Source organism: Vespula vulgaris, chromosome 1 (assembly GCF_905475345.1).
Source record: "Vespula vulgaris chromosome 1, iyVesVulg1.1, whole genome shotgun sequence".
Classification (NCBI taxonomy): Eukaryota; Metazoa; Arthropoda; class Insecta; order Hymenoptera; family Vespidae; genus Vespula; species Vespula vulgaris.
Window position 1 is genome coordinate 9618400 of NC_066586.1, and position 16787 is coordinate 9635186.

Below are 16787 nucleotides of genomic sequence, written 5' to 3' on the forward strand. Positions count from 1 at the left end.
TAACACATCATTGTTTAAATATTTTGATTTTTTCCTTTCAATCAATATTGATTTTGTGTTTTTAGGGACGTCTGATGAATTTATGAATTTCTATTTCAATTTAAATAATTTTCAACTTGACCTAGTTTTCAACTAGCAATTCATGATTTCTTAAAGCAACTTATGTTTCTCGATAAAGAGTTTCATAAAATGTTTATTCTAAGAGGCAATTAAAAGATGAAGCCAAGGAAGAAGAAGATGGGTAAGGGTACTCGTAGTACAAAGTCAGGGTTGTAAGAATAGTCGAAGAATTCGTCACGCACGTTGAATGAAAAACCGAGTTGGTAAGGAAATGAAATCAGTAGGAGTATTCGATGAATTTAACAATTTTTAAGAAGATAGGAGAATGTATAGTGTCAACTAAGATAAAAAAGAACCAAAAGAAAAGAAAAAACTTTTCTAAGAACCCTATGTACTCGCTAAGTTTGATTCAGGATGATGCGGTAGGTATAACTAGAAACCTGCTTCCTCTGCAACTTAAACGACTCTGTTCTGAGAGAGAGAGAGAGAGAGAGAGAGAGAGAGAGAGAGAGAGAGAGAGAGAGAGAGAGAGAGAGAGAGAGAGAGAGAGGGAGGGAGAGAGAGAGAGAGAGGGAGAGAGAGAGGGAGAGAGAGAGAAACTTCTGGTCGAGGCAACCTGTTATTTCAGGATTGCGAATCGCTGGGTGTTTTTGCAAGTCTCCCGGTCCACGGCACTATAAATATCGAAGAAGTCCCTTTTAACCGCGGTTGCTTCTTCAGCGACGTCGAACGTAGCTGAAGTAGTGAAAAAAGAAAGAAAGAAAAAAGTCAGGCCCTTCGTCTTCTTCCCAGAAAAGCGAGAAGGCGCCTCCTCTTCACGGCATCTGTCGCACGACGACGACGTCGAGGACAACCAGAACGGGCAACTCACGATTAGACAGGATCGCCAGCACTTCCTCTCCAGTGGTTTTTCTACTTTTTTTTTCCGTAGGGTCTGTGTCTGTCGAAGGAGAAAACAAGGACGCGTTCCTTATCTCCACCTTTTCTCCCATGGGCCCTGTGCCATGACGAGCACCTTCGCTTTCAGAGGAAAGACGGTTCTTTGCCGGATTTTTAAGGTTATCCGGTTCGATTTTTTGATTTTTCGGTGCATCGTTATATGTCTCCATTCCCGCACATACCACCGAACTGTACGCATACCTTTAATTCTTATAGGTATACCATGAAAAATTGATGTATTATATTGTATCTTTTATTCCGTTACAAACATTACCTATCAATTTCTATTATGTTCCTAAAAACATAGAGAATTCTATTCACAACGAAGGAAAGGAAGACAGCAATTAATCACTTTAGAAAGTTAACGGCGAAATTAAAGGTACCTATTCAACTTCTTTCGGTAACTTATCGCTTCACAACGAACTTGTCCTCGGAGAACTCGACGATATACAAACTACATTGGTATTCCAGCAGTAGCTTCTTGAGTAGCCCTGATTCTAGACATAATTCAAGGAATTCTCTCTTTGAACAATTTCTCTCTATCCCTGCGTGTCAGATGCATTCCTGATTAGTTCTCGGTACATCTACGAAAATTCCAAGAATGCAGGTTTCCTATATAGATTTTCCTTCTTTAGTTCGGCAGATTCTTAAATTCGTTTGAAACTAGTTTCGTGGTTATCAATAAATGAAAAATACTTACATTACTAAACACTTTGTTTATAATTTATATAAAGTATACGTACATTTTACGTAGTCTTACAAATATTCTATAGATACATTCAATTTTAATTTTATAATTTTCTTTTAAAATTTTCTTCTATCCTAATTTAATAATTTCTTTCTTTTCAGGTTTAATTAGATTTAATTATAGTAATATATATTTATTACTATTTTTAAAAATTTAAAAACAATGATTTCTTTACTTAATTTAATCATTTCTGTTTCAGAAAATGATTTGAATATTTTGCGATCGATTTCAAAGATTAAGCGTCGTCGGCATCATATATTTTCGGAAAAATCAAAGTAGTTTTAAAAGAAATACGCTGATTAGTTTACTACCGCCATCGCGATTTCTGCTATAAGGATGGAGCTAAACCGTTAGTTCGCATCCTGGTTACTTCGTACGTATCCGGTCGGCAAGCGTGCGAGGGTCAGCAAAGAGATTAATCGGATCTTTTTGTCTCTTGAACGAACAACGAGTTGCTCCCAGATAATATCGGTCGATACACCGATGGAGTATTATCCTTTCTTTCTTGAGCGTATGGAAGCTTTCATTGAGATTTTCTTACAAAATTGATCTTTCTTTCGGAAAATTTTCATTAACATATATATGTATATGTTATATCGGTCTTTTTTTTTTGGAAAGAATGACTGCTTTCAATTATTCAAATTGATTTTCATAATTTTTAGAAAACATGGTGATAGGTTTTGAGGACGACATTGTCGATTAGGAGAATCGTTGCTGATGATTGTTGTACAGCAAGCTTGAAACCGAGGGCACGCGCTATAACGTTTCAAAAAAAAAAAGAAAAGAGCAAAGTAAGAAAGAAGAGAGAAAGAGAGAGAGAGAGAGAGAGAGAGAGAGAGAGAGAGGGAGGGAGGGAGGGAGGGAGAGAGAGAAAGAGAAAACCGCTAGACCGGTGGCCCCCTATCTAACTAGTCCATCGTTTTCGAACGAACCGTTCGCTAGATTCTACGCAAGATCGCGTTTCTCCCCTCTTCTCTTCATCCATTGCACGAACAAGGCTACACTGGCTGTCTAGTAGCTATGCCATTGACCATGGACGTCATTGGCTGCGGCTGTCCAAGCGCGAGTGCCGTGTAACTTGTACTTCCGGTACCGAGTCACAGAGACGAGCCGCTCCCACGGTCAAGGTCAACTCGGAGGCTCGAGGGGACGATAATTGCTCCCTCCGACATATCTCGCTTCTTCCTTTCTCTTTAGGTTATCGCCCTGTTTATAGTTTTGTATATCGGTATGTTTAAGATTATAAAAGAATGATTTGCCACCGTGACTATCGATTCTTTCTGTACCTTTGGAGTCTTACGATTATACTGCAGTTTCCTCCGTGTAGCTTGTTGTGTGAGAAATAAAGTAAAATTTAAATTGATATTTATCGCAATTAATTTTGTTATTTGAAACAAATAAGAAATCAGCCGTAGAAAATGATGATTGATTAAGCGATTAAAAAATGTTAAATGACTAATTGATTTCGTCTAGACAAAGCGCGAATAAAATCTTTTGCTAAAATTGAATCTCACATAAGACAAGACTCGACTACTTGCTTTTCTCAAAGCGAATCTACGAACAACATCGAGTTGGCCTCGAAGACGTCTGCGTGCTCGAAAGCGCGATCAATCTACGATCAGAATAAAAACGTTAGAAACGCGGGAAGGAGTTGAAAACTGGAAGTAGAGCTAAAAATAGATGGACGGAAATAGCGATTAAATATAGCGAAGAGAAGTCGGAAATGGAAGCAAAAGAAGACCGAAAACGAGTATACGGACGAGAATGAGTACGAGGATGAGGACGAGGATGAGGACGAAGATGAGGACGAGGAGGAGGACGAAAAGAAGGAAGATACGAGAGGATGAGAAACGTAGTCGTTCGAGCTGGCTCATCGTGGCAACTTATCACATCGTTGCTCTCTTAGCTTTTATTCGCAAAATACTTCGCAACAGGATCGCCTCGTTCGTTTTATTTTCCATCTGTCGCACGCTATGGGATCGTATAGCCAGAAGATGAATCGTACGAAGTTAGACATCGGACGAGCCGTTCCGACGGCGCGCCAAGCGAATATCCATCCCACTTTTCACCCCCTCTTTACTTTCGTTATGCATGCCCTCTCTAAGAAACAGAGGGAGAGGAAGAGGAAGAGAGGAGAACTCCGAAGAGAGATGGATACGTGGCCCTTCGAGAAGGCGATACTCTACGTAATTTTGAAATTTAATCCTACCGCCTCTAGCACCCGACTCGAAACGGATTGAATGCGTAACAACGTCGATTCTAATGTCGAAGCACAATGGGAAAATTGTTTTTCGCCTTTATGGACATTTTATTAAACCGGTAAGTATATCACGTATGAATATTTTTCTAATTTTAAAAAGTGATAAATAAACAATTTCTTATTTTTAAAACATAAGGTTAAGATGTTCGAATCAGTCTTTTTCATGCAAAACGCGGAACTACTGATGTTAATAACCTTTGAATATTTTTTCCTTACAAGCGTATTGTCCTTGTATTCTTTTTCTTTCTTTTTCTCTTACGTGGGAAGAATCATTCAGGAAGAGGAATCTTCGTCGTTGTAATTAGGTAATTATCAGACCGTGGGTTCCTCGAGAATTTGATAATTTCCATTCGTTCGTTCAACGGTGCCTATCTTTACCGTTTTTCGTACGTTGAATCGACTCCAATTCCACTGTATGGAATCAAGCGAGTAGCGGCGAGAAGAGACGATTGCACGATAAGTTAAGAGTCTGCGAGAGAATACAATGGATAATTTAGTACGAAACCTTTGAATCTTTTTGACATCATTACAATTCTTTCGTTTCATTTCGGACAGGTATGGACTTCCACGAATTGAATCCATAAACGGTAAATACAACGATGTACCAACGTTATTGACAATATTATAAGAATATTATAAAAATTCTTGTTTTCTTTTTTGTAATATTTCTCTTTTTCTTTCTCTCCCCTTTTTCTTGCGATGTTATCTCACGAAGGAGGTTGTGATAGGAGAAGGTTCGCAATTAAAGTTAATGCTAGTCGCTTGTGACTTGGATGAAAAACCAAAAACCAATTGCGTACGAGCTTATATATTCTCTTGAACGATCTGGTCGTCGGCGACTGGTGTCGACCATGCGCAATGGGCCTTGGCGTCGATATTTCGACGACGAGAACGTGGTAAAGTACCTACAACCACTTATCGTCACAACGCTTTCTATCGCAGTGCTCAATACAGATTTCAAGGAAGAAGCGAAGCGACACATTATCGAGGCTTCTTATCGAATGCTCGCAGAAGAGAAAAGAAAAAGAAGAGCGAACTTTTCCTTTTGCTGAGCACACGGTAGCAGAGGAGACATTCTAGTGAGCTTAATGCACTGTACTCGGATACGTGAGAAGCAAATAAAATGGAAAGAGCGAGGAAGAGGACAAACGAGCGAAAGAGGGGACGTAATTTTTAATTTTATCGACATTTAGGCCGACGTACACGCGCCCTTCACGAACATAATGGAAAGAAGAGAGAAAAAAGACAGGGACACTTTATCGTATGTCCTCTGATCTTTGAAAATTAACTTATGGTTTATTACATTTTTTTACGTTAGTCGAGCACCTTTCATCTTCCTGGGATTTCGTGTAACTTGGAAACAAATTTCTTTCTCTGGTTCTGTCTGTCATCCTCATTCAATAGTAAAGTCAGACGTAGGAAAGAATCCTGACGTACAGGAAGAGCGTCGAATGAAGAGAAAAACGTGAGGACTTGAGAGAAAAGACAAGAAGGATGGAAAAGACTGCGAAAAATCATAGGAAAAAGAGAGAGGGTTGAAGAGAATCCTGTTGGATTATTAATGAAATTGCTTCTCGAATCAGGCGTTACACCGTTTTAACGGAAATGACGTCCGCAACAGCCACTCGACACCTTTTTACGCTATTTCATCGGCATCGCTCGGTAAGTGCGGCGTTATAAATACTTCGGGAAGTTGCATTAGCAGCATGACTTATTATTATAACATCCATTATCGGTATAATTAAGATTGACGGAGTCGTAACGTGCAATTTAATATTTCACCAAGTCCTCGCGAAAGGATCGTAATTTCAATGGGATCGCAACGAATAACTCGAAAAAGTTTGACAAGGCTTTCTTTTACTTCACCGAGGCTCCCTCGCTATGCTTTATCTAAAAAGAGGAGAAATAAAGTTGGAGGAAGAGAAGTTGTCGGCAATAAGTGCAAAACAAGGAAACAACTCTACGGCTTATAATAGTCCAAGACAAAGTCAAGATTTTACTGTCCAAGCACAAGCTTAATGCTTGTTTTTATTACTTATTCTTTTTTACATTAACGGATTGATAATTATAGGCATTTGTACATCGGTGCTATACGAAACGTCTTCAACGTTGTGAAATTCGCGATGTAATTACTGTGAAGAATTTTATTTCAATCGGTTTCTTACGAATAATGCCAATATCATCTTTATGCGCAACGATTTCTTTGATATCGTGAAAAGTATTCGATGATTTGTCATTAAAAAAAAAAAGTCATTTAGAAAAAAAGAATCGTTGTACTATTCGTACTAGAAACCGATTTGAACTTCTCCTTACGATCGTCGTTTTTTTTTATAATTCTATATAAGTATATACCAATATATGTACGAGTTACAGTCGATTTTCGCTTAATTATATTCGAGACAGGATGAAAACCTTCTAGCGAGCGCTAACAATAATATTGGGAAATGTATTATTGTATGGTTAGAGATTATGTGAACAACAAAGAAATATGTAAAAGGAAAAGGAGAAGGAGAAGTAAAAATATCTCATATCGTAAATTTATATACGCATACGTACATGCATAGACATATATGCGCGCGTGCGCATGAGGTATAATTATATCGAGAGAAATGTTACATTCTCGGATCAACTGTGTCATATGTACCTATAAAGATCATTTACATAATATCTTCATTATTTCACATAATTCAAAGAATTCAAATTGTGAAGAACTTGCATTGTTGCGAATTGTAGCCTTGTCTTAAATTATTCCTTAAAGCAGCTATGGTAAATCTGTGATTCGCAAGAGAAGTTTAAGTGACCCGTAAATTTTCGAAAAGTTTAACTAAAGGTTACTAATTTATTAAGAAATTAAGATTTTGAATCTTTGAAAACACAATAAAAGATCTTAAAATTATTTAACATTAGTATAATTTTGTTATTTATTTGTATTTAACTTTTAATAGAATTTTAAAATTCTGATATAAAAAGATTATCATCTCAGGAAGAACAGTTACTTTTACAATAGTTTTAAATAAAATTACGCTATTAATTTGGTTCTTTGTTCGTTTGTTACTACAGATTGATTAAAAGATTAAACGTAGAATTTGTTTTTAATTTTTAAATTAAATTGAGTTCAAATATTGGATCCATGACTGGTAAACATTTTTTGAGTTTGATCTACTGCCAAAAAAGATTCGTCATGATTGCCTTAAAATATAATATATTTTAAAAATCCTATTCAATTTCTTGTTTTCAATTTTTTCGTTTTCAATCATCCTTTACGTATCAAAGTATAGTTTGTTTTTTGTTCATATTTTTTTTCGTATTTGAAATTACTAATTCATACGTAAATTATTACGCATTCGAATCATTGAAGCTTTACATTTTCACACAAAAGCAGTAACGAAATTATATAATCGCGTAGACGTATACTTGTCAAGGAGCTCACGATAGTCTAAGACAATGATAGGAATTCGATTCACGAACGTATTACCAAGCCGTATTATCGACGTTACGCTTTTCCGTTTTGTAACTTGCCGGATTTCTCTCTCTTTCTCTCTCTCTCTCCCTCCCCCCTCTCTCTCTTTCTCTCTTTTTCTCTTTCTCTTTTAGATTCACCTCGTTCGGAAAGGACGAGTTCCTTTTCAAAGGTGTTCCACGCTCGACGACCATGACCGTTCACACCCAAGGAGAGGATCGTTCTTCTCACGTTTAGTCATCCTCCAGCGGACGAAAAAAAAGGAAAGAAGAGAAGGTGGAAGAGGAGAGGAAGGAAGAAAAAAGGAAAGAAAAAAGAGAGAGGAAGATAGCAATCGCACTTGTGCGTTGACACTAGGCAACGAATCATAAGTGAGAACTCGCCGGTCGAAAAAGCCATTCGTATTAGATGGACCACTGACTGAGGTTCGTGATATCACTCGAATCTGTATTTTTGTCTTGAAAAAGGATATCCTCTCTGTTAATTTACGATTTCTCTTTTCCTTTTTATCTTTTTTCCAAATAATCTTTGCCCAGTCTGAGATTACCCAACGCAAAACAGAGTATCGTTATCTATTTCGTTTTTCCTTCGATCGGTTTTTTTCTGTTTTGTACTCTTCGACTTCTTAATGTCAGCAAGGAGAATCCTTTCCCGAGTTCGCTGACGCGTCAGCGTGCAACACGCGTTGCATGACGTCAGCTCGTATTTTTTATTTTTACAGATATACCTACAGATCCTCGTAGATAGTAGCCGATGGAGAGCCGACGATGGATCACGATCTAAGAATTTATACGCATTATGGAACGCTGTTACAAAGCTGAATGGTCATTAATTCTCTCGATTTGCTTGTTGCTATTTTTCTTTTATCCTTTACTTGACAACATTATCATTCACGCGAACTTCCTTGAATTTTTCAATTCGCGAAGCTGACGTTTCGTCAAGTAAAACGGTTTTTCACGCTCAAGTTTGCTTTCCAAGAAATAAACGTAAACACTAATAAATCAGAACATCCGTGTCTATCATAGTAGGTCCTTGACTTTGTCCGTGGCAGATAATGTCTTCGCTGTCTTTCCCTTTGTCGTCGACCAGGACGATGAAACTGCCTCGCACTAGGAGGAAACACAAAGCAAGAGAGGGACGACATCCGGTCCCGGAGCGCTTGTGTGTCGTTCAACTCCGATTATCTCACAGGAAAGCGAACGATCTCTCGGATATCTCTCTAATATTTTCTCGCGTGAATTCTCTCTTGGAATGACAATAACAGCTAATTAACAACTTTATCGTAACAAATCATAGGTAAAAAAATAGTTAGATTTTGCTATTTTTTCTAATTATATATTTTTCTAGTTATATTTTTCTAAACGCAATGCAGACATACTAAGTTTTGTTTAAGACACTCATATTTTATTTTGCCTTGATGTATCATAGTAAATAATGATGCTTTATACAATAAGATTCTTGATTCTTACATTAATTTCAAACGTGCCCAGGAATGTTATAACTTTTTCCTTACGGTCCGACTTCTTAGAAACACCGGTCACATCCGTTCTTGTCATAGCTAACTAGAAAGACCAAAATAAAATTCAATTTTGTTTTAAATGATCTAGACACACCCTGTATATAATTTCTTTAAACATCGATAGTTTAATTCGCCGAGTTCCTAAAAAACCTGTTTTCAAAATATCTGAAAAAATAAAAATCTTGACTAGGGAGTATTACTTATCCGTAGTATTACGACAACTCATTTTTATCCTATTTATCGATAAAAATAATCGCGTGCGTATTCCTCTTTACAAATTTAAGATACATTATATTTTTTTCTTTTTATATGCTTGCTTTGAATTGTATATCCTTCAGAAGGTTTTCATTCGAGAGAAGATTGAAATGTGACGTTTTATCTGGATACACAAAGCTATTGTTTCGGTCGGCCAGAATTTTTCTCTTTTCTCAAGAAACAAACAACTTTGATCTGAGATATATCTATTCTTAACATAAATCGTATTTTCTGGTATGTTTTACGAGGCTATTTTCATGATTAAATAACTATAATTTTTTTTTTCATTTTCCATTGAGTGCAAATGAAAGTGACAAAAGCCTTCATGATTTTAACGATCATGGAAATATTTGCCGAGGAAAAGGACAAATATTCGTTCGAGTTTTGTTCGTGAAATGAAGGGAGAAGAGCAGAGCTGAATGATTCGTGCGATTGCAGGCCAAAGGAAAAAATGACGATCAATGAAAATGTGAGTCTCGAAGGAAAGGTAGGAAAGACGTAGATATAGAAAGGCGTAGGAGATTCTCGACGGATGAGGAGTAGAAAAAAGGAAAGGAAGAAGATGAGTCTGGGGTATCATCGTCTATAAATACTCGTATGGCCTCGGGCAAGGACGTCGTTATTCACGGAGGATGATCCTCTACCTGCTTCAATCTTCTGCCACGACAACTACGATAAGAATGAAGACGACGACACGAGTTCTTCTCGATAAAAAAGGATAGGAAATCCTAAAGCGTATTTTCGAAAGACGCGCGTTAATCATCAATTACTCTGCCGAAGAAGTTCGATCGAACATTACGAAGTTATGTTGGAACATTGGCGTGGAATTTTGAAGGAAATTTGTTTCACTTTTTTAGATTGTTCTCAATAATTCATAGGCGCGTTATTGGTATTTTTAATATATTCATATAATGGAATTTTTAATTAAATGAAAAATAAATGATAAATATTCATTTTATATGTGAGCGATGTTCATCGACGAACTTTGTAGGTAAAGAAGTGCATGTACGGATCTAGGCACATGACTTAAATATAACAAGCTTTTGATATATCATGGATCGTCCGCTATGAGACGACAGCGATGTGGCGTACGTTGTTCTTGTTGAAAATCCGCCCATTACTTCGCAACGGATCGATCTCTCTTGCGCTGGAACGTAACCTCGGTTAATTAGCCTTTGTTGTGCAATGTTTGAACGTATGCAGTAATCAGATTATGTTGTAATTTGATCTAATTAAACTTATTTTCGAAATGTTGCCCAGTTATTGCGGAGAAGGCTAATGATGCCAATATCGAGCACAGAACAACGACCGTTTCTCATCATTTTCTTCGAATTGTAAAAATTGTAAAAATTCTGCAGAGCATATTTCTCTTAATAAAAGTTCTCTATAACAATGTTTTTTTTGTATTATTGCAGACAGCAAATATCTATTAGTAAAGTGATTAAATATTTAGATATAGAGCATTGAGATATTTTTATTCTTGGTTTCTTTTTTGTTTTTCTAGGGAGCGTTGAATATAGGAAGCATGAATTATATCTCGAACGACTTCCGAGAGTAAGCTTGGAAATTAATTTCGTCGGAATAGCTGATATTGATTAAAGAGTCTCTTTTAGTCTACGCCTCGTTTCTTTCTAATTCTTATCTCCGTGAGCTGAGGCGAAGATGGCAGAGGGAGTCAAGGACACAACTAAAAGAGAGAGAAACAAAGAAGAAGGATGCCGACGATATTCATGGAAGGATCATAACACGAAACAGACGGGGCGTTCTCCTTTTTCGGCAAAATAAGAACTAACCATGTGATTCTCGCTAGTTTAATAACTCTCGACCGTCTGGCACTCATGAATGCCGGCGATCTTCAAGGATTGTTGCTACGGGAACATTGCCTTTCCCTTCGACTTTAAAGAATTCTATTGAATTCTTTTTCGAAGAGGGAGAAATAAAAAAGAGAGAGATGACCATCTTCATTTTGTCGACGACAATACGTGTATATTTATTATCATTCATCATTCGTAGATTATATAGGATTCACAAAAAAGAAAATGGGCCCTTAGATTGTTTTAACCGGGATTCGAACCTGGATCTTTCATCTTCTGAAAGACTACTTTGGGAGTTTTCCAACTTTTTATGAAACGTGTAAGAATATCCATGAAAAATAAAATTTTTCCAATTCCTGGTTGTTTCCAATCGATAAAGAAACGCTTTTACATGATGTCTTTTTTATGATAATAAATGCTGTATTCGCAACAGCGTAACGTAGTTATACAATATTATCTAAATATAGGTAATTTTTTATTTTTATTTATATAAAATTATTGAATTAATAATGTCTTTTACATAAAACATTATTTATATCTTAAAAAATATTTAATATCTTCCAGTAAGATGGATAATGAAAAACTGGATAATTTCTTTATCTATTAATGTGCTTTTATTTGGATGTAGAAGAAGAGTGAAAGGGAGAGGAAATGGAGTAAGGGAGATATAAGGCGGTTTTTATATTATTTTTAACATTGCAAGATTCGAATTTCACGAAGATTAATTATTAATAAATTATATTTTATTTAGATACTAATATTGTTTCTAGATACTAATACTGTTTAACTAGATACTAATATTGTTTTATATTTTTTCTGTGCTTTTTTTGAGATGGACTACTGAACCAATTTAGGTTTTTAGGCTTATCTTTCCACGAATGTTTACTTACTAGACATGGATATATTTGCTCAATTATTATAATATTAACGGTGATTCTGCATCTAAGATTATATGCGGTCCTTTTAATCCTATTCAAAGGTCGACGTCGAAATCAACTGAAATTTTTACATTTGACTTCTTACAATTCGGTTGAAGTATGACATTTGTTAAGGCTGCCTTCTCTTATTCTACATATTTCCTGGTTATTTTATGACGATAAAATCGTATGACCGAACAACATGACAAAAAACATATCCTATGATTGCGTTCAAATTCTATGCGATAATGTCATATTTATCGGTCGTAATTTTTGAAATTCGACACATCAAAATGATTATAGCACTTCCTATAATCGAGTTCATAAAGAGAACAACAAGATATTTCGTCCGGTTTGGTCAAATCCCGCCCGATGGAATGCTCATTTTGTTCCCTCCACGTCGCCAGCGTTCAGCGGCAGACCGTCAGCAGAAGGAGCCCGAGAGTATAAATTTAATTACTACTCCATTTACATACAGTAAATTGTGCGCCAGTGCCCAAGAATACGATCATAATGTATACGATACTGAGTAGTGTGTTCGACTCTGCCCAAAATTGGATGAACTTTCTTTCTGTGAACCAAGTATAGTGCTTCCCATCACTTTCTTTTACTACTACTATTTATTTGTTATTATTCTTTATTTCCTACTACTCTTACTATATTTTAATAAACATATACTTGCATTGTTTCGGGCGATTCATCGATCGTAAATAGTCTTGGCTGTTACACCATCGATTAATTACAATGATCTTTACTTTGATATTACGGGGAAAAGAAAGTGCAGAAGCGAATACTGGAGTCAAATGTCGCATAGAAGTGGATAAATACATATTATATTGACTCTAAGGCTGATGTTCCGCAAAAACGATGAATACAAATATATTCGTAGCATTTAAGAAATAAAATGCGAACGGGAACGCTTGGAAATATCGCTTTGAGCTAGTCAATGATTGTTTCAATGACTTGAACCTCCTAATAATAAATATCGATTGTGAACGATGACATTGATCTTTTACTCATCGATCCATCTCCCATGACGTAGGAGTGACAACGTAATGTACGTCTCGAATGGTAGGTTCAATGATGAGGATGCCAAGATGCCGGAAGGGAATCGTTCCTTCCTACGAATGAATAATATCTTCATAAGAAAATGCATAGAGCAGAGGCGAATGTTACTACGTTTCTTCGTCTCTTTCTTTCTCTGTTTTTTTTTTCTTTTTTGTGCGAAAAAAGCAATAATGTACCTACGTGAAAACATAATTCGTAGATATTTTATCGTCTTTTTAATTCATTCTTTGTTAAACGAAAAGTATATATTAGTACAATACATTTGTTTAATGATATTGTAACAAGTTGGTCTCTCATTTTACAGCGATTCTGATGTCTTGAAAACAAAAGTTACGCATGTTGTCGCAGAATGGTACAAAATTTTTAAAATCTAGCTAAAATATGAACGTTTTATTCAATTTAGCTGAAATTTGGTATATTAAAATTTTCGAAATCACCGATTACGAAGTAAAAATAAAAATTATGACGAACAAAATAGTGGGTCCAATATGGCAGATATATATATTAAAAAAATATCGAAGTTGAAACTTGATATACAACGGATTAAAATTATGAAAATAATATGTTTGAAATATTTATTGAGAATATAAAATTTTACATTATATAATGAGCTCAGAAAAAAATGAGAGAGATAAGATTTAAATATTACTAAAATCGCAGATAGTTGTATAATAAAAAATAATAAATGTCATTGGTATGAATTAGGAGGGATCTGTCATTTTACGTTAGCTTCTTATTGTACGCGTCAATGTAACAACAATGTAACAACTAATTCACGTAAATTAAACAACTATTCAAAATATATCTATCATTATTATCTCAATCGCTATCCTAATCATAAGAATTCTCCTCATATATATTGTCAATATCAGCTGTATAACTTTCATAGCTTACTTCTGGCATTGTCATTGATTCTTTATAATAATATATATATACATATATATATATATATATATATATATATATATATATATATGTATGCATACTAGCGATGACCCGCACTTTATAACCCGAAGAATATTAAGTGACTCGTAAATTTTTAAAAAGTTTAATAAATTGAAGGTTAGTAAATTATTAAAAAATTGAGATTCCGAATATTTGAAAATACAGAAACGATCTTAAAATTATTACATATTAGATTAGTATTATTTTGTTATTTATCTACATTTCATTTTTAATAGAATTTTAATATTCCGATATAGATAAATTATATCAGAAACAACAGTAAATTTTATAATAGTTTTAAATAAAATTATACTATTTAATTTCGATTTTCTATTTTTTTATTAATATAGATCAATTAAAGAATTAAATATAGAATTTTGTTAAATTATTCATTATCAGTTCAAATATTTGACCCGCGAATGATAAATACAAAATTTTTTATTTAATTTTTATTCGAACTTCATGAATTTCATCAATGAAAATTTGTACATGGTTGATGATTGAAGTGACAATCTGGAATACCGTTCAATCGTAACCCTCATTAAGAGAACACCATTCTAACTGAAATTGTCATTTAGGGAATACTAGTTTTAATACTCACTCAGAGAATTTCGCCGAAAATATTGTTTGGGTTGCGTCTGGGTTGCGAAAATCAATTCATACTTATGCCATTATGTAAATATATAAAAACATTTCAACTTAGAAATTCATATTCATTGTCAGTATCAGTGTGTTGTACAGTTTATTATTTTTATTAAATAATCTTTATAAAGTAAAATTTTTGCTGAATTATTTCACAAAATTAATTTGACGCGATACAAGTAACATTTACGCACGTTGCAAAGAATAATACGTTCGTTTCTTGATACAGAATGCTTTTTGTTTACTGGAGGATAACTGTGCATCTTTTATATGGTAACTATACGAATAAGACGCTTTTACGCAGAATATACTGGCCGACAAATAGCGTTTACCGTTTACGGATGACTGTTCTGAGAAATTATAATCCATATAATTATGTGATGTATGTGTCGCAAGATTATTATGATTCTTCCATTTATACATCGTTACTTAATTTAAGTGTTTGTCGAATAAATACGAACATCAATTCTTTTATTTAAGAAGAAAGAGAGGAAGAAGAGTAAGAAGCAGAAGAAGAATCTTCCTCGTAAATTACAAATACGTAAGTATTGTAATTTAGTAGTATCTATATAGTTACTTATATGAATTTTATCCTTAAAAAATTATTCCTACAAATTCTTACGAAAAATGTATGTAAACGTATAGTTATTTGGATATTTATTATTCAATTATTATTTCGTTTCAATGGTAGATGAGGAGTAGCATAGAGTCGAGGAGACTTGTAAAGTCGATATTAAAAAGAGAGAAGGAAAGAAAGAGATACAGGAAACGAGAGCCAATCACGTCGAAGAATCGAACATCGTTCTTCTTTTTCTTCTTCTTTTAGCAATTTACTGAATCGAGACGCTCGATCCATTGACGGATATTCTTTCGAGAAGGGCAACGCGCTTGGGAAAGAAAAAGTGGTCTCTGGGCAAGTCGATGGACATGTTTCAACTGTTCAAGCAGGAAGACATCGAAGACGATAAAACGATTACGCCGATAACAGTTTGAGATGGTGTTTGCAAACTTTCTGCTCATTTTTCTTGTCACTCGTTTTGTTTCAGTTACAATCGATAGAATTATTTATATCTCGATAGATTTCATATTTTAATGAAATTCAATTAAGATGCTTTGTATTCGAGAAAAAACTATCAGATTAGATAAGAGCAAATTTATTTGTTAGACTCTGTATTCTATATGATTAAGACTATTACTAATTATTATTAATTTAATTATAGAAAGATCATTATAGAAAGATCATAAAAGAATGTTAGAGTTTTAAAGATAGTAAAAGAAAAAGAATAGTGTACAGGAAGAACACAGAAATGCGAGAGAGACTTTCTATTATAAGTTGAAACGTAGTCTGGATAGAGAACAAAACACGTGTTGTTCTTCGAAGCAAACATGAAAAATTCAGAGTAGAAAGGAAGAGTTTTATCGGCTTTGCTCATAGAGAGTATAGGACATATTACCTACATTAAGACATGGACAAGTTGCATGTTAGCGGCGAATTGTGTGCTTTTGAGACCACTCAATAGAATTTTGAAGCATCACTGAGAACAGAAGAGGAGGACCTTCTTTTAACGGTTTTAAATCAAATATTACTCTTGTAAGTGATCGGCATTTTCTCTCTGTCTCTTTTCCACTTTTTCCCTTTCTCGTACTTTAACATGATGTGGTAAAGTTTAGCCACTCCTTTTCCTTAGAGTAAAAGAAGAAGAGCTAGAAAGAGAAAATAACTTCCACCTGAACGACGGTTATAACTGTTTGCACGAAAATGCTCTTCCGTGCTCTTCGTATCTATTATACAATGGCGACGTTACGGAAGTCAAAGGGAGAGGGAGTGTGTGTGTGTGAGAGAGAAAGAGAGAGAGAGAAGGTCAACGATCGTTTGAGTTCTCGAGAAACCCAATATCGTTCTATCGTTCAGAGTTTATCGACCCGTGTCTTCAATTTTTCGTCCAATACTTAAGACACAGCATAGTATGTAAGTAGGTGTATCTCTCCACGTCTTTGAATATAAGAGAGAGAAAAAAGATCTCTTGGTCCAATTGCGTAATCGTCTCATGTCAATGCGAACTTTCCGAACACAAACGAATTCCAAGAATGCCTTTTATTGTTCAATTTTCTTTTTTTTTCTATCTTTTGAAGGCCAGTTTCGAGTCCAAGTTCTTTTTC

At 34.9% G+C, this 16787-nt stretch overlaps 1 long non-coding RNA gene across 1 annotated transcript; it reads left to right on the top strand.

The window, feature by feature from the left end:
* The first annotated feature begins 2587 nt into the window (after positions 1–2587).
* Positions 2588–10587, top strand: LOC127069233 (uncharacterized). The gene is made up of 3 exons (XR_007783387.1): positions 2588–5669; positions 5754–7892; positions 8189–10587. It is a non-coding gene; the product is annotated as an uncharacterized LOC127069233 (long non-coding RNA).
* The last annotated feature ends 6200 nt before the right edge of the window (positions 10588–16787 follow it).